The 18,698-nt window shown below is 42.5% G+C and overlaps 1 pseudogene across 1 annotated transcript; it reads left to right on the forward strand.

Annotated features, from left to right (window-relative positions):
• The first annotated feature begins 2,885 nt into the window (after positions 1 to 2,885).
• LOC309569215 (10 kDa heat shock protein, mitochondrial-like) lies at positions 2,886 to 3,182 on the forward strand (annotated as a pseudogene). The gene has a single exon. The product of its transcript is annotated as a 10 kDa heat shock protein, mitochondrial-like (transcript).
• Positions 3,183 to 18,698: the final 15,516 nt, after the last annotated feature.

The following is an 18,698-nucleotide window of genomic DNA, read 5'->3' on the forward strand; positions in this document are numbered from 1 at the left end:
AGAGCAAATGAGAATCATGAGGTCAAAGGAACTGCCTGAAGAGCTCAGAGAAAGAATTGTGGCAAGGCACAGATCTGGCCAAGGTTACAAAAAGATTTCTGCTGCACTTAAGGTTCCTAAGAGCACAGTGGCCTCCATAATCCTCAAATGGAAGACGTTTGGGACGACCAGAACCCTTCCTAGAGCTGGCCGTCCGGCCAAACTGAGCTATCGGGGGAGAAGAGCCTTGGTGAGAGAGGTAAAGAAGAACCCAAAGATCACTGTGGCTGAGCTCCAGAGATGCAGTCAGGAGATGGGAGAAAGTTGTAGAAAGTCAACCATCACTGCAGCCCTCCACCAGTCGGGGCTTTATGGCAGAGTGGCCCGACGGAAGCCTCTCCTCAGTGTAAGACACATGAAAGCCCGCATGGAGTTTGCTAAAAAACACCTGAAGGACTCCAAGATGGTGAGAAATAAGATTCTCTGGTCTGATGAGACCAAAATAGAACTTTTTGGCCTTAATTGTAAGCGGTATGTGTGGAGAAAACCAGGCACTGCTCATCACCTGTCCAATACAGTCCCAACAGTGAAGCATGGTGGTGGCAGCATCATGCTGTGGGGGTGTTTTTCAGCTGCAGGGACAGGACGACTGGTTGCAATCGAGGGAAAGATGAATGCGGCCAAGTACAGGGATATCCTGGACAAAAACCTTCTCCAGAGTGCTCTGGACCTCAGACTGGGCCGAAGGTTTACCTTCCAACAAGACAATGACCCTAAGCACACAGCTAAAATAACGAAGGAGTGGCTTCACAACAACTCCGTGACTGTTCTTGAATGGCCCAGCCAAAGCCCTGACTTAAACCCAATTGAGCATCTCTGGAGAGACCTAAAAATGGCTGTCCACCAACGTTTACCATCCAACCTGACAGAACTGGAGAGGATCTGCAAGGAGGAATGGCAGAGGATCCCCAAATCCAGGTGTGAAAGACTTGTTGCATCTTTCCCAAAAAGACTCCTGGCTGTATTAGATCAAAAGGGGGCTTCTACTAAATACTGAGCAAAGGGTCTGAATACTTAGGACCATGTGATATTTCAGTTTTTCTTTTTTAATAAATCTGCAACAATGTCAACAATTCTGTGTTTTTCTGTCAGTATGGGGTGCTATGTGTACATTCATGAGGAAGAAGAATGAACTTAAATGATTTTAGCAAATGGCTGCAATATAACAAAGAGTGAAAAATTTAAGGGGGTCTGAATACTTTCCGTACCCACTGTAATTTGTAATAAAAACACATTTGCCATTCTGAGGTTTCCCTCCAACAACTTTGCATATTATTTTATATATACTGTGATTCTGTAATTACCAAATATGCTGCAGAAATCTCCCTCCACTAAGTCTGGCTGCAGCCATTTTAAGTGTGGGCAGCTGAAGCTGCTGCCTGTTCACTTCCTGGTTTTACACAGAGACACACACATACATATTTACACACACACACACATATACAAACACACAGACAGACAGACAAATTCACACCACTGCTTGCCTGCACATTTCTCCTCTCTTGATGAATACTCATTGATCTCTGCAGTCTCCTGTTATCTCCACCCTCATCCAGCCCCCTCCAGCTCTGCAGCTCTCCTTGGCTCTCCCCTGACTTATCTCTCCTCCTTTGCCAGCAGTGAGTGAGTGGCCGAGAGTGAGAAAGAGAGCTGTGCATGATATAATTTGCCTAGGCTAATTAACAGACAAGAAAGAGGAAGTGGGCTGTATAAGGTATTTGCTGGCAGAAAAAAAATTGTTTTACTATCCAAAGTTAAAACAACAAGGGCAGAGGATTTAATAGATGAAAAAAATACTGAAGGTTTGCTTTACCTGAACATTACCATTAAAGAATTACTAATTCCTCAGCTTTTCAAGTACAAATGCATTCCTTTTTACCTGCTAGACAATTTTTGATTGTTAAAAACAATGCCACTAGCCACTCACATTTATTTAATTTTACTGGCACAGCTCCCTGAACTTTTAATTGGGGAGCACGCAATCTGATTGTAAGTAGATTTCTCCTGCTTTGGACTACATGACCCATTATTCCTAGTGCTTATGGAATGATAGGACATGACATATTTTTTTCTATACCTTGGGACTGCCAGTGTCTGTCCAACGTAGGCAGCCCCTGCACATAAGGGTAGCTCTGGCAGAGCTCCAAAGGACCCTGCAAGCCACCCTTACAATAGAAATCTGGTCCTGCAGTCAGGAAACAGGGTAAGGAACGAGAGAAATAAGTTACCTTCATAAGATGCTGAACATAATGTTAGGCAGCTCATAAATAAGTAGGCCTTTTTTGTTCAACGAGCAGGATCAGCCAAACCCTGATGAAATTGATGAATTTCGATCAATGTATGGCTGGCTTAAAGCGGAGTTCCACCCAAAAGTGGAACTTCTGCTCTTTTGTTTCCTCCCCCCCTCCGGTGCTACATGTGGCACCTTTCAGGGGGGAGGAGGAAACGGGTACCCACTTCCGGGATATGGCGCTGCAGTGCCGTCCCTCGGAAGCCCGGCCCCCTCCTCCCTCCTCCGCTGCCGAGCCAGTAGGAATGCGCAGCGCACTTCGCACATGGGCAGTAGGGACCTGCCGTGAAGCTGCAAGGCTTCACTGCCGAGTTTCCTTATCGGCAATGGCGGCGGCAGCACCCTACAACGAATGGAAACATCGGCTGCGGTGCAGACATCGCTGGACTCCAGGACAGGTAAGTGTCCTATTAAAAGTCAGCAGCTACAGTATGTGTACAGTATGTGTAGCTGCGGACTTTTCATTTTTCGAGGGGGTGGAGGGGGAGGCGGAACTCCGCTTTAAGTTCTACCATCAGGGCCTTGGCAGTGAGGAGCGGCAGAAGGACTATTCACTATGGCAGGAAAAGCATTTAACATCTTTCTTACTTTATTTGATCGTGTCCTTGTGGAGCAATTTTGGCAAGAAAGGAGGAATTATGCTTCCTGAAAAAGCTCAAGGCAAAGTCTTGCAAGCAACAATAGTAGCAGTTGGGGAAGGCTCTAGGGGGAAGAATGGAGAAGTTCAGTCAGTAAGTGTGGCTGTTGGTGAAAAGTAATACTTCCTGAATATGGTGGCACCAAAGTTGTGCTAGATGATAAAGAATACTACTTGCTCAGAGATGGTGGCATTTTGGGAAAATATTTGAACTAAGACTCTGTAATTATAGTTTCTATGTAATCATTTCTATGTAATCATTCTATGTAATCATTCCAGAAAACTTTGACTGTTTAATTATGTAAATACCTGCTTTAATAATTGCTAAAATTTCTACCATCAGAATCTTCTTTTGGAAAAAAATAGGGTTTAATATGACTTTAAATTTCAATAGATAAAATAGATACTTACATAACCTTAAAGTGATTGTAAAGTCTCATTTTTTTTTAGTAAAAAATAACAAACATGTTATACTTACCTGCTCTGCTCAGTTGGTTTTGCACAGAGCAGCCCTGATCTTCCTCTTCTCGGGTCCCTCAATGCTGCTCCTGGCCCCTCCCTCCTGTTCAGTGCCCCCACAGCAAGCAGCTTTCTAACTATTTTTTAGTTTGTGTATTGTAGGCTGTGGCTAAAACCCAAGTCATGTTATGTTTTTTTTTTTTTTGTTGCGGTCTGTATACTTTTACTTCCTGTCCCAAGACACAACAGGTAATAAGAAGAAATATCTTCAAAGTGAGGGAAATCCCCTCCTTCCTTTGTCACAGGGTGGATTTTCCAATTTTAATATTTTCCCTCGCCTCCTGCTTTAGTGATAACTAAAAAAAATTTAGATTCTAATTGTCCCCATTGACAACGGTGGCCAGGGCAAATACAGAAGGTGAATTTACCCAAACAAAAATGAAAACCTATAAACAGATAAAGTGCTAGTCCATCAATACTGCAATCAAATGAAAACAGATAGGGTATTTAAAATAAATGAATTCATAGCCATCCAAGGAAACTTTATATAGAAAAACTGCAAAACAATACATCAATATATGCTCAGTGCAAAACACTCCATTTGCATGACGCCCAAATCCAATGATGCTGCGTGTGTATATATACACCACTTCACACCCGGGCGCGCACCCCACTAACAAGCCACTTACCGACAGGTGAGACCCCCAAAGATGGGGGTGTGACTGCACTCTTAGGGAGCAATCCCAATGGCACAATCAAAGGCTCAGGAGTGGTGGTTTCCAAAATAACCAAGGCAGTCCACAAATGAAGCTCAGGAAGGGATAAATGCAAAGAAAGGGGCTCATAGTGTAACAATATACAGTAAAATACCAATTATTATAATTAAGATTAAAAAAACTTCTTAAAAAGGCAAGTTAAAAACAGCATGTAAACCAGATAAGCTCAGACAGCATCTAGCGGGGTAATTATGTCACCACTGTAGCTCCAACCAGGGCCGCTGATAGGGGGGTCCACCAGCCCTGGTGTAGGGGGCCCGAGCACACCAGGGGGCCCACACAGTGAGGGGGATTAGTGATGGACAACAAAAACAAGATCTCCCTGCTGCCAGCTTTTATCTGCTGAGAAAGAGACGTCCCTCACTAATCTCCCTCCCTGTGTGGGCCCCCCTCCCAGCATGGCTCTAATGTTATCTCTGCTCAGGAGTTTATTTGTAACTTTGTTTCTCTCCCTCTGTCTCTCTGATCACTGAGCTCCAACTGCCCAGCCTGTATATTTTTTTCATCTCATCTTCATTTTTATTTATTACTATCGGTTTTTTTTTTTTTCAGATTTAGCAGGAATTATGTGAGTTATGTTATATTTTTGTCTGCTAATAGTGTTTTTTTTGTTATTTTAGCTAAATATATCTTTAATATTTTCTTGGGGGGGGAGGGGGCCCTGCCAGGTAGTCTGTACGGGGCCCTGCGATTTCTAACAGCAGCCCTGGCTCCAACCAATGCGTTTTGTCCGATAAGTACAGATTTTTTTTTAAATAATGAAAACCTGAATACCCACGCTATAAAAAAAAAAAAAACACTATACTTTAGGTGTACTTTAAACAGATCAGCAATAAATTTGCTGTATAATGTTTATAATCTATTTTTATTGGAATTTCTAATTTACTAGTAGGGTAAAGGGAAATGGAGTTATGCTTTCAGCTCCGGAAGGATTTGCCCCCTTAATGACCAGGCCATTTTTTGCCATTCGGCACTACGTTAATTTAATGGAAAATTGCGCGGTCGTGCGACGCTGTACCCAAATACAATTGATGTTCTTTTTTCCCACAAATAGAGCTTTCTTTTGGTGGTATTTGATCACCTCTGCGGTTTTTAGATTTTGCGTTATAAACAAAAAAAGAGAGACAACTTTGAAAAAAACACAATATTTTTTACTTTCTGCTATAAAACATTTCCAATAAGAAAATTAAAAAAATCAATTTAATCAGTTTAGGCCAATTGGTATTCTTCTACATATTTATTGGGAAAAAAATCCCAAAAAGCGTATTTTATTTGGTTTGCGCAAAAGTTATTACGTTTACAAACTACGGGATAGATGTATGGACTTTTAATTTTTTTTAGTAATGGCGGCGATCAGCGATTTTTAGTGGGACTGCGACACTGCAGCGGACAGATCAGGGCCCCTAATCAGTTTAGGCCAATTGGTATTCTTCTGCATATTTATGGGGAAAAAAAATCCCAAAAAGCGTATTTTATTTGGTTTGCGCAAAAGTTATTACGTTTACAAACTTCGGGATAGATTTATGGACTTTTCATTTTTTTTAGTAATGGCGGCGATCAGCGATTTTTAGTGGGACTGCGACATTGCAGCGGACAGATCAGGGCCCCTAATCAGTTTAGGCCAATTGGTATTCTTCTGCATATTTATGGGGGAAAAAAATCCCAAAAAGCGTATTTTATTTGGTTTGCGCAATAGTTATTACGTTTACAAACTACGGGATAGATTTATGGACTTTAAATTTTTTTAGTAATGAGGGCGATCAGCGATTTTTAGTGGGACTGCGACATTGCGGCGGACAGATCAGGGCCCCTAACTGACATTTTTGACACTTTTTGGGGACCAGTGACATTAATACAGTAATCAGTGCAAAACCTCACAGTAATCAGTGCGCCTCCCCTCCACAGTTAGAAAGCACCCTCTTATCACTTCCGGAGAGGGGGCTCGCCTGATGGTGGAATGATTAAACCAAAAGAATAGATAGTCATACCTAAGGTCTGATGGTAGTGTCAAATATGGCCTGGGGATGTAAATTTTTTTTTTTTTTTTTTTAATTTTATTCTATTTTTATCACTATTTCTTTTCTCCTCCTTTTTTTCTCCTCTTTCTTTTCTTACTTTGGCCCTAATGGTAGACCTTTTGCCTACTATAGGGAAAAAAAAAAAAAAAAAAGAAAAAAAGTTGCATGCCAGTGAGGGTTTTCTTTTTTTTTTTCTCTTCTTCGCGTATGTGATGATGCCAAACCCTAATTATTGACATGTTGACATGTATAATTAATGACTTTTTGTATTACCTGTACCTGGCTGTAATCAATAAACTTTATAAATACAAAAAAAAAAAGAAAGCACCCTCTAGGGACACATTTAACCCTTTGATTGCCCCTGGTGTTAGCCCCTTCCCTGCCAGTGTCATTATTACAGTAACAGTGCATATTTTTTTAGCACTGATTACTGTAGTAATGTCACTGGTCCGTCCAAAAGTGTCAAAAATGTCAGTTAGGTGTCCGATCTGTCTGCCGCAATCCCGTTATAAATCACTGATCTCCATCATTACCAGTAAAAATAAATAAATAAAAATGACTTTCCCCTAGTTTGTAGACGCGATAACTTTTGGGCAAACCAATCGATATATACACTTAACGGGATTTTTTTTACCAAAAATATGTAGCAGAATATAAATTGGGAATTAGCTTTTTTTTTTAAAAAAAGGCTAACTACAGCGCTTGCTGATAAATAATGATAAATATTTACATTAAATATAGAATATAAATTGGCCTAAAATTATGAAAAAATTTGTTTTTTTTTTAAAAATGTAATTGGAATGTTATATAGCAGAAAGTAAAAAATATATATATTTTTTTTTTCAGAATTGTCTCTCTTTTACAGCACAAAAAAAAAATCTCTATTCGTGGGGAAAAAAGGACATCAATTTTATTTGGGTACAGTGACGCACGACCGCGCAATTGTCAGTTAAAGTAACAGTGCCGTATCGCAAAAAATGGCCTGGTCAATAAGGGGGTAAATCCTTCAGAGGCGGTTAAAGTACAATATCATAATAGATATGGATAATGGAGTTTAAAAGATATCGGGAGCAGCTCGGTAGATTGCAATACTACTGCAATTTCTTTTCTTTTATCTAATTAGTAAAGAAAGTTGTTATTTTTAGGCCCAGGCACTTACGCACTTGTGAAAACGTTGACCTTTGTAAATCCGTGCTTAGACAGACATTTCCAATAAGTGTTGAGCAGAAGCCTGCCAGCTCGAGCTTTTCCAGCCTGATCTCTTATTTTTCCCTCCATCATCTCTAGGCTGAATTTAATCTGAGTTGGTTCCTTTGAGCCTTTGTGCTTACTGGGGGAGATGGTTGGCGCATAGAGATCGTATTACAACTTTCATTTCCTGAAATGTTTGAGGGAACATCCAGGGTTTTATCCGCACATCAGGCAAAGTTGCCGGCTCAGGTTTCAGGCCTTGTCACTCAGCTGTCACCAAAACAAATGAGGCTCTCTGAGATGGAGATTGAGTGAGCTACCTGCTATTCATGACCCCTGCAGCAGGTGATCACTCATGGGAAAAGCAGGTAGAATGAATCATTTTGCTGCCTTTGTGTTTCCTCTCCTTCTTGGCTGACCCAACACTGGTGTGAAAGCCGCTTGTGACAGAGAGAGAAGAATTAACTCTGTCCTAGCCAAGGCGTCATCCACGCTCACTGTCGGAAAAAAAATATTGTATTTTTGTAACCGTTCAGGGTTAATGAAAGTATTTAGCATATCATTTTTTTTTTTTTTTTAATTTCATGTCTTTATTTTTATTTTTTACTCCACATTTACCTCGACTGTTCAGCAAAAGTGGCAGAAAAGTTATGACAGCTATAATAGTGACAGGGGGGCATAATCTACCTTTTATACCCCTTTATTATCAGGCCATTTTTCAGTTTTCATTGCTGTGATCGTTTGACTGACGATTACTCTATCATGTAACCCAAATAGATTTTATATCATTTTATGGAGACCAAAAGAGCTTTCTTTTGGTGGTATTTCTTTTACTATATAAAGGAAAATAAAGGACCACATGTGTTTGAAAAAAAAACTGTGGGGTTGATTTACTAAGGCCCCTTTTCACACTTGCACGACCTAAAAGTTGCGCGATTTTGCCGCCATTTTACGGCAATTTCTTTGCCGTGATTTTGCCTGGATTTGAAGCAATCCCTATGTCTATGGACCTCAAAATTCATCAAAGTCAGACCAAAGTAGTGCAGGGACTACTTTGAAGTCACACAGATATGAACGGTACTCATTGGAAATCATGTCCCAAGTCGCACAAGTGTGAAAGGGGCCTTAAACTAGAGAGTGCAAAATCTGGCGCAACTGTGCATGGTAGCCAATCAGCTTCTAACTTCAGCTTGTTCCACTTTAACCACTTCTGAACCGGAAGATTTTCCCCCTTAATGACCAGGCCATTTTTTGCGACTCAGCACTGCATTATTTTAGAGGACAATTGCGCGGTTCTGCAATGATGTACCCAAATAAAATGTCCTTTTTTTCCCCACAAATAGAGCTTTCTTTTGGTGGTATTTGATCACCTGTGCAATATTTTTCCCCTATAAACAAAAAAAGAGCGACAATTCTGAAAAACAAAAACATTATTTTTCACTTTCTGCTATATAACATTCCCAAAAAAACAATTTAAAAATCCAAATTTTTTAACATTTTAGGCCAATTTGTTTTCTGCTACATATTTTTGGCAAAAAAAAATCACAATAAGCATATTTTGATTGGTTTGCGCAAAAGTTATCGTGTCTACTAACTACGTGACAGATTTATGTCATTTTTATTTATTTTTTTTGTTTACTAGTAATGACGACGATTTGCAATTTTTTAGCGGGACTGCGACATTGCAGCGGACAGATCCGACCCCTAACTGATATTTTTGACACTTTTGGGGGGGCCAGTGACATTACTACAGTAATCAGTGCTAAAATAATGCACTGTTACTGTAATAATGACACTGGCAGGGAAGGGGTTAACACAGTGGGTGATCAAGGGGTTAAATGTGTACCTAGGGGAGTGTTTCTAACTGTGGGGGGGTTGGGCTTGTGAAATGATCACAGAGACATGTGGTCCTATATAGAAGGATCACAGGCACTCTGTGATCATTCCAGAGAGAAGAACGGTCAGCTGTGTTTACAACAGCTGACCGTCATTCACTCTCAGTGGGGAGCGATTGCAGGTGGCTGGTGGCAATCAGAGCCGCCTGGCCCATGCATTAGAGTCCCTGCTGCCGAGTGGGGGCGGGAGCGTGCCGTCGGCGGCGCGCGCTCGCCCCCTAGCAGCAGGCGCGCGTCCGACGTAGGGCTACATCGGTTCGTGCAGGAGAGTCAGCCTGCCGCAGTAAAACTGCGGCGGGTGGTTAAAGCGGTAGTAAACCACACTTTTTTTTTGTTTTAAACCATGGCAAGACTATGGCATGATGTGCTAGTATGCATCCCATACTAGCACATTATGTAATACCTTAGAACGAAGCCTTCCAGCAGCGCCCTGTCACCGCTGACAGGGATTCCATCTTCCCCTGATCTTCCTTTCGGGTTTGAGTGCTCCGGCCTTCTGATTGGCAGAGCCACGATGAAGTCACAGGAGTCGTGGCCAAGGCACAAAGCTCTGTGCTGTCCCTTCAGAGCGCATGCGCCGGTGACGTCACCAGCTGCATGCAGTGTGAACATCTCCTAAACCGTGGGAGATATTCACCATACCCAGGGCTTTTTTCCAGCGGGAACGCGGGGGAACGCAGTTCCGGCACCTCCAGAACTGAATGCATGTATGTAATGTATGTTACTGGGGGTCAGTTGTTGCTGGGAGGGAGGTACTGTAGAGGAAGGGGTCTATTGATGCTGGCTACTGAGGAACCTTTTGTTGCTGGAAGGGATCTATTTTTGCAGGGGGGGGGGATCTATTGTTGCTGGTAGGGATCTATTGTTGCTGGGGGTGATTCTTATGTTGCAGGGGGTCAATTGTTGCTGGGAGGGATGTACTGTTGAGGGAGGGGTCTCAATGGAGTCGGTTCCCACACCTCCGGGGTGGCCGCGGTCTGCAATGGAAAAGGGTCCTGTGTATTTTATATATCTCTATAATGTACATGCAAACCAAGGGGTGCAACAAAAGGTTCAATGGCATGGCCGAATCAATCTATAACAATGTAATTGCTCTTTATTTAGCTCTACTTACCCTACCTGAGTCAAGTGTGAGAGGTTATCCAAGCCTCCCAACTTTCTAAAATGGGAACGAAGGACACCTATAAGCAAAAGTATGTAAGCATAGGACACACCATTGCCTGACCCCCACTCCCAATCTACCATCTCCAGAGACTGTTGGCAGCAGGTTTAAGCAGGTTTGAGGTGATCTTCAGCACTAAACTTTAACCACTTGCCGATCGCCGCACGACTATTTACTGCGGCGGTCAGCCCCTCACAGGCAAAGCGACGTAGTACTACGTCGCTAGCCTGTGAGGGTCTAGGGAGTGAGCGCGCGCCGCCAGAGGCGCGCTCCCGCGCGGTCACAGGCCCCCCCGCGCGTGTGACCGGCGGACCCGATGTCCGCCGGTCACTCGCGATCGTCGGGTGGAGAGGGAGAAAGGCAGGCGGCTAGTGTAAACAAGGCGCCTGTCATTCTCCCCTGTGTAGGGATAGTGATCATACGGTTCTACTATGTAGGACCGTTTATCACTGTTCCTACACCTCAAGTCACAGCCAATCACAGTTAGAATCACGCCCCTAGGGACACACATAACCCCTCCCTCTCAAGAAAAGTTAACTCCTTCACTGCCAGTGTAATTTTACAGTAACAGTGCATATAAGCACTGATTACTGTAGTAATGTCACTGGTAGCCCCAAAAGTGTCAAAAATGTCAGTCAAGGGTCCGATCTGTCCGCCGCAATGTCGCAGTACCGCAAAAAAATCGCAGATCGCCGCTATTACGCGTTAAAAAAAAAACAACAAAAATGACAAAAATCTTTCCCTTTTTTAGTAAACGTGATAACTTTTGCGCAAACCAATCAAAATACGCTTTTTGCGATTTTTTTTTACCACACATATGTAGCATAAAACAAATTTGCCGAAAATGTTAAAAAATTTTGATTTTTAAATTTTTTTTGGGGAATTTCATATAAAAAAATGTGAAAAATATTTTTATTTTTGCAAAATTTACGCTCTATTTTTGTTTATAGCGCATGATCAAAAAATAATCATGAATCAAAAAATGATCAAATACCATCAAAAGAAAGCTCTGTTTGTGGGGAAAAAAAGGACGTCAAATTCATTTAGGTACAACGTCGCATGACCGCGCAATTGTCCGTTAAAGTCACGCAGTGCCGAATCGCAAAATAGGCCCTGGTCAGGAAGGGGGTAAAATCTTCCGGGGCTAAAGTGGTTAATAAAAGCTTGTTTAGGCCCTATTCACACACGAGCGTTTTTCAGCTCGTAAAACGCTCATCTCTGAAGTCTCAAAACACCCAACAAGCAAAATCCCATTCATTTCAATGGCCCCTGTTCACATATGAGCGTTTTGTTGACTGAAGCTCAAAAAAGTACATGAGCTTCTTTATTTGGCAGATTACAAGCGTTTTTGTTAGATGTCAATGCCTGCCTCCAAACACCTGCAAAAAACGCTTGAAAAAACGCCAAAAGAAAACGCCTGAAAATTATACGCTCAGTTGTAAATGGAGCCTAAGAGCCGGTTCACACTGGGGCGACTCAAAGTCTTCATCGCGGCTTGCAAACGACTTCTATAACAGAAGTCAATGCAAGCCGCTCCGATGTCGCCCCGAAGTAGTGCAGGGACCTTTTTCTAAGTCGGAGCGACTTAAGTCGCTCTGATTAGAATGGTTCCATTGCACAGAATGGAGCATGACTTGTCAGGCGACCAAGTCGCCTGACAAGTCGTGGAAGTGTGAACCGGGTCTTAAAGTGATTCCAATTGTTGTAATTTAAAGAAATAAAAATAACAAACATGTTATGCCTACCTGCTTTGTTCAATGTTTTTTTCTCAGAGCATCCCAGATCTTCTCATTATTGTTTCCCCCACCAGCGGTCCTGGCTCCTCCCCCCCACCAAGTACTCCCAAAAGCAAGCCTTTTGCTATGGAGGCACTCAAGCAGGCTTGCTCTTGAAAGAGAGAAAAGGAGGCGCAAACGCCTGGTGCATTACCCTTGGACACCTTTAAAAGAATGTTATTAAAAAGCCAAAAACATACAGAAATGAAGAACATCTATCGCATAGAATGAGTCCACACATGTGGAGGTAGTCGTCCCTATCGTTGGACCGCTGATGCATTTCAGGAGACACGCTCCCTTCTTCAGGCTCTCCTTTTCTCTCTTTCTATGCACTTCTGATTGGAGTTCCCCGCCTGAGGAGAGCAGCACGCCTGTTATTCCCAATGGAGTGAGCGCTTGGGTGTTAAGGTTGTTTGCATATAGAGGCTTGCTCTTGAGCCGCGCTCCTGTGAATTTATACACAGAGCCTAGCTCAGGCCTGTGCCCTGCTCTCTCCTTATTGGCTCACTGGCTGTGATTGGCAGAAGCAGAAGCCACTGGCTCCCGCTGCTGTGCTAGCCAATGAGGAAAGAGAGACCAAAAAGAGTCACTACTCTAATGCACATCGCTGGATCAAGATGGGGCTCAAGTGAGTATAAGAAGGGGCTGGGGAGGTACTGCACCAAAAAGGTTTTTAACCCTAATGCATAGAATGCAATAAAGTGATTGTAATGTCTATTTTCTATTTTTTTAATAACAAGAATGTTATACTAACCTGCTCTGTGCAGTTGGTTTTGCACAGAGTGGACTGGATCCTCCTCTTCTCGGCTCCCTCTTCAGTGCTCCTGGCCCCTTCCTTCTGTTGAGTGCTCCCACAGCAAGCAGCTTGCTTTGGGGGCAACCGAGCCAAGTCACAGCTCTGTGTGCCCATTCAGACATTGAGCCATGACCCGGCCCTGTACCCTCTCTCTCCTGATTGGCTAACTGACTTTGATTGACAGCAGTGGGAGCCAATCGCACCACTCTGCTGTCTCAGCCAATGAGGAGGGGAGTCCTGGGCAGCTTTTATGGCGCTTTTCCACTGCATGGAACCGAACGGTTCGGCTCGCTTTTGTGCTTTTCCACTGCTGGTACCGCATGGTGTAGGAACGGTTCGGTACGGTACGGCGGCGCTTTTCCACTGCATGGAACTGAACGGTACGGCTCTCAAAAACAGTACCACCTCGATTGTGGTTCCAAGAGGTACCATACCCAGTACCATATCCCACAATCCTTTGCATGCAGTCACTACTAGCCACTGATTGGTCAGAGAATCCCACCCACCCCGTTGTTATCCCACCCACTTAACTTTAGTACTACTTTAGTGGAAAAGCAAATCATACCGTACTGTACCGAACCGTTCCAACACCGTACCATGCGGTACCAGCAGTGGAAAAGCGAACCGGGCCAAGCAGGGCAGAGTAGAGCCGGTACTTGCAGTGGAAAAGTGCCATATAAAACTCCTGCAACTTTGCTGGATAAAGATGGACTCAAGTAAGTATTGGGGGGGGGGGGCTGAGGGGGGTTGCTGCACACAGAAGGTTTTTTTATCTTCTGTTTTAATGTTTTTTATTAAAGTATTTTACAAGAAAGAATAAAAAAAGACATGACAAAGAATGCGTATCTCCCACAATGTAAAATACATACTGAATGGGTAAAAGACCCAACATTTTTAAACATAAAAGAACATATAAAAGTTTGCACAGTCAATATAGATTGTACTATCAGTGTGGGCTAACCCCAAAATTTGTTCAAACTCTAAATATTACGTTAACAAGGCAAATCACAGGCTCGTTATACAGTAAAGGACAGAGAAGCTACATATTGCATTTCCAAACTTAGGGTTAGCACGTAAACCCCAATGGGTTGGAGATGCGCCTGGCTGTAGCTATTTCACATTTGTGGAAGGTGGCCTATACCTCCAGGAAAAGGAAGCCACATCCCTCGTCACCCAGTAACCAGTCTTCACCCTGAGGAAGTAGTCACTTATCTAGGTTTATAGGGAATACGCAAGAAGACCCAAGAGATATAGTAGCAAAGACTGTGAAAAGAGAAAGAGAAGAGGGGAAAGGTTGAGGGGGAAAGTAGGCTATGACCTTGTACACCGAACCCCACCATCCTGAAGCTGCCTTAATCGGACATAGATCGAGGATCTTCACTCAGGTATTTGACCCAAGGGTCCTAAACCTTCTCAAACATCCGCATTTTATCATTCAAGATCGCTGACATGCTCCAGGAATCCAGGAAAGTTTGTTCATGAGCTGTTTGATTGGCAAGATGGCCGATTTCCAAGATTTAGCGATTATCATTTTTGCTGACATGAATAATAAGGCTATGAGACGTCTCTCTGGGGTCCCGAGGCTGTGGTTCTTTTATCTTAATAAAATAAAATTCATTAAGATAAAAAAAACCTTCTGCCTTTGCACTCCCTTTAAGGTAAAAAACCCTCTGCCTTTAGAACCCTTTTAGAGATAACCTACAGGGAGTTAAAAAAAATGTACCCTAGCAGTGAGTCCCCCTCAACACTGCAAATGCTAACTGCTAGTTTATCTTAGGGGATGATATAAAAGGTGATATACTGACCTTATTCCTTGCTCCCCCTGAAAAGCCAGTGCTCTGCTCTGCTGTCCAACACACAGGATGGGCCAGTGGCAAACTCATGTCAAGTGCAGGATTGCTGGTCCTGCATTATACGGGATGATGATCGAGCTACATCCAATTGGGCAGGAAAGAGAAGTAATTTAGGGGGACTGATCTTACATCTTAGAGGGAGCCTGCCGAACATATATCTCCTTATTCATCATACCCTAGGCAAAACGAGCAGTTATCCCCCTGTGATGAGGAGGAGGACCCACTGCAAGGATTATTTTTATTTATTTTTTTTCCTGGAGTTTGGCTTTAAAACTACTGTCAGCAATCCAACTAAAGTGAAAGTTCAGTCCAGACCGCCACCATAAATATCACAGCTAGACTAAATTAGACCTAAATAAGAATTCAAATAAACTAGTGATTAGTAAACACTCTATACATTATATCTATGAAGTATAATTTGTTTTTGTGAGTTAGGCGTTTGTCCCCATATTTTCTCACGCTATTTTGACCGTTTTCCTCTCCTAATCCTGCTTTTACCCTTGCTTGTCATCCTTTAATCTTGTGCATGTGCAGACCAAAATGATCCAAGCCTTTCTTTGGATTCCAGGTTGTCATAATGCTGTAATGTGTTATCAACATCACAGCTCATCCCCATGTATACAGATATAAAAGTAGATGGCATTTTAGGAGGAGTTTACTAGGCCCAGTGATGAAAAAAAAGAGAAGACCTCTACCTGTGCCACATCCAAATTCTCCTAGTCAATGTACAATTTGCAGGAACCAGTCCTGCTGCTACTCGAATTTACTGGCACCCACATAAGACAGAATGCGATTTGTTAAAAATATTGATCTTTATTTACACTGCTAACAGCCCATTCAGACTAGCGAGATCCGACTTCGAGGGGCGACCTGTGAATTGTGCACCTCGACTTCGGCGCGACTTGCAGGGACTTCACATAATGGAAGTCTATGCAAGTCGCTCCCAGGTCACCCCAAAGTAGTACAGGATTCTTTTTCTAAGTCGGAGCGACTTGTGTCGCTCCTATTAGAACGGGTCCTGTGCTAATCAATGGCGAGCGACCGAGCGCGACTTGTCAGGCTGACAAGTCGCCTGACAAGTCGCGTTAGTCTGAATGGGGTCTTAAAGTTACGCACAGCGTGTTAGTAAATTATTATTATTAAAAACAATAATATCACAATTGTCATATGATACATAGGTCCCAATTTGGACCACTTATACAGACACCTCCTACTAATGTAACAATACTCAAGACTGAAGGAGTGGAGGTCTGTGTATTTTCATCTTCTTGTCGACGCGTTTCTCTTATTGCGTAGCCTCCTCAGGACCAACTTACAGAGTATCATATTCTGCTATATATAAAAAAGATCCGCGTCATTTATCATGCATACAAAAAGATTCAGAAATGTAATAAAAGATAACCACTCACAATAGACACTCAGAATGTGACTAACTCCCTCTCCGTTACTTAAATGTTAAAGCATTGTAAATAAAGATTGATATTTTTATCAAATTGAATTCAGTCTCATGTGGGTGCCTGTAAAGGTTATTATTAGCAGGACTGGTTTCTGCCAATTGTACATTGACTAGGCCCAGTGATGTCACTAGTCACTTTGGGTTATAGGAAGGGAAGGGGAGAATCGTGAGCGTGACCACCTTGACAGAGATAGAAGAAGATGTAATCCTAACAAGGTGTTCTGAAGATCTTGGCACATCAAGGTTGCCAGAATTAAGTGACATCACAGTATTTAACTACAGCTATATCTCAGCAAGAGGAAGGGTTTGGAGGATATGGCTGCTGATTATCATAAGTATCCAATATCCACTTGCTGATAGTGTAAAGTGGCAAAGTTGAGTTTACGTCCCCTTTAAGCTCTACATTTGACATCCCGGGTTCGAAGCTGTAAGAGCAAAAGGCATGAAGTGCTTTCCAAATGCTTAGTCATTTTATGCAGTGCACAAACTAGCATTTACAAGCTAACGCCTGTAGGATAAAGAGGGAACAGAAAGTGCAAACACACAGCTCAGTACTTCATTTATTTATTACAGGTATTTACATAGTGGCAACAATTTACACCAGTAGGCTTCAAACCCCAGCCCATGGGCTGGCTGCGGCCCTTTGCTTGGCTTTATCTGGCCTTCGGACACTATTCCTCCCACTGATTTGTGAGGCACTATTTATCCCACTGAAACCAACAATGGGGCACCATTCATTACACTGACACCAACAATGGGGTATAATTCTTCCCACTAACATCAACAATGGGACACTATTCCTTCCTCTGACACCAACGATGGGGCAGTATTCCTCCCACTGACACCAACGAAGAAACACTAAACCTTCCACTGACACCAAAGCATAGCTCCCAACTGTTCCTAATTTCGAGGGACTATCCCTGATTTGTTATAAAGTCCCTCTGTCCCTCTTTCCCCCTCATTTGTCCCTCATTTTGGTCTGATCTACAAAGTATATACTTGTATATAAAATGAACTATATATCTATTAAAAAGTGTTTCCAAGCGCTAAACCTTTCACCTAATTTCTAAATTACTGCATATATAAATTCAAAAATCCAGTATAAAGCAAATAGTAGTGGTAAAAAAAAAAGTACTTGTGGATTTACCTAATCATTTTTTTGTATAATTCTCCTTTAAGGGGGTATGGCAAGGGTTTTTTGCTAATAAGTGTCCCTTATTTCCTTCTCAAAAAGTTGGAAGGTATGCCAATGATGGGGCACTATTCCTTCCACTGACAACATTGATGGGGCACTATCCCTTCCACTGACAACATTGATGGGGCACTATCCCTTCCACTGACACCAATGATGGGGCACTTTTCCTTCCACTGACACCAATGATGGGACACTATTCCTTCCACTGACACCATTGATGGGGCACTATTCCTTCCACTGACACCATTGATGGGGCACTATTCCTTCCACTGACACCATTGATGGGGCACTATTTCTTCTGCTGACACCAATGACAGAACACTATTCCTTATACTGACACCAAAGATGGGACACTATTTTATATATATATATATATATATATATATATATATACTGTATATATATGTATATAATACATATATATATATATTTTTTTTTTCACCTCCTGTTCCAGGGACACAATGGAAAGTGAGTGGAATTCTCCCCAAATTAGGGGAATTTTCCTGCACATATACCCTCATTTACCCTCACGTCTTGTTCTGCTGGCAACTTTCTAATCTTGGATTGACATAAAAAGGGTGAATAAACCTATTGGGAACACATGGAAATACATAGTTGAGAAGGGCTGTGTGAAGGGAACTGGTCTGTCCATTCGTCACAGTTTTTCACATTGCTCCAACAGGGTGGTAGCCGTGGTAGCCCAGCTCACCAACTATGCACAATAGCATGAAGAAAGATCTGGATGGCTGCACTCCTTTGCCATTATTAATCTATGTAAAACCATAAAACAGAGACAGTAGAAGAAGGAAAGGATTGGTTAGTGCAGCGTTTCCCAATTGGTGTTCCACGGAACCCTCGGGTTGGATCCTGTCTTCTCTGATCCTCCCCTTCTTTCACAGTTCCCAAACCATCCCCAGATAGAACAGAGCCTTTTCTGCACATGCTCAGTTTGGTGTGTATTGCTAGAGGGTTTGTTTTATTTGTTTCTCTTGGGAGAGTGCATGTGATCAGCACAGGGCCAATCAGCACTGTCCAGACAGAGGGTCAGGGGTCATGCAACCTTAAAGGACTGTCAGAGAATGAAAACTCCTCCTACATGCTTTAACCATTGCTCAGCCAAACACTGATAGATGTCACAAGACTGCTCTAACTGCTC

This window comes from Pelophylax lessonae (assembly GCF_965119305.1).
Source record: "Pelophylax lessonae genome assembly, chromosome: 13".
Classification (NCBI taxonomy): domain Eukaryota; kingdom Metazoa; phylum Chordata; class Amphibia; order Anura; family Ranidae; genus Pelophylax; species Pelophylax lessonae.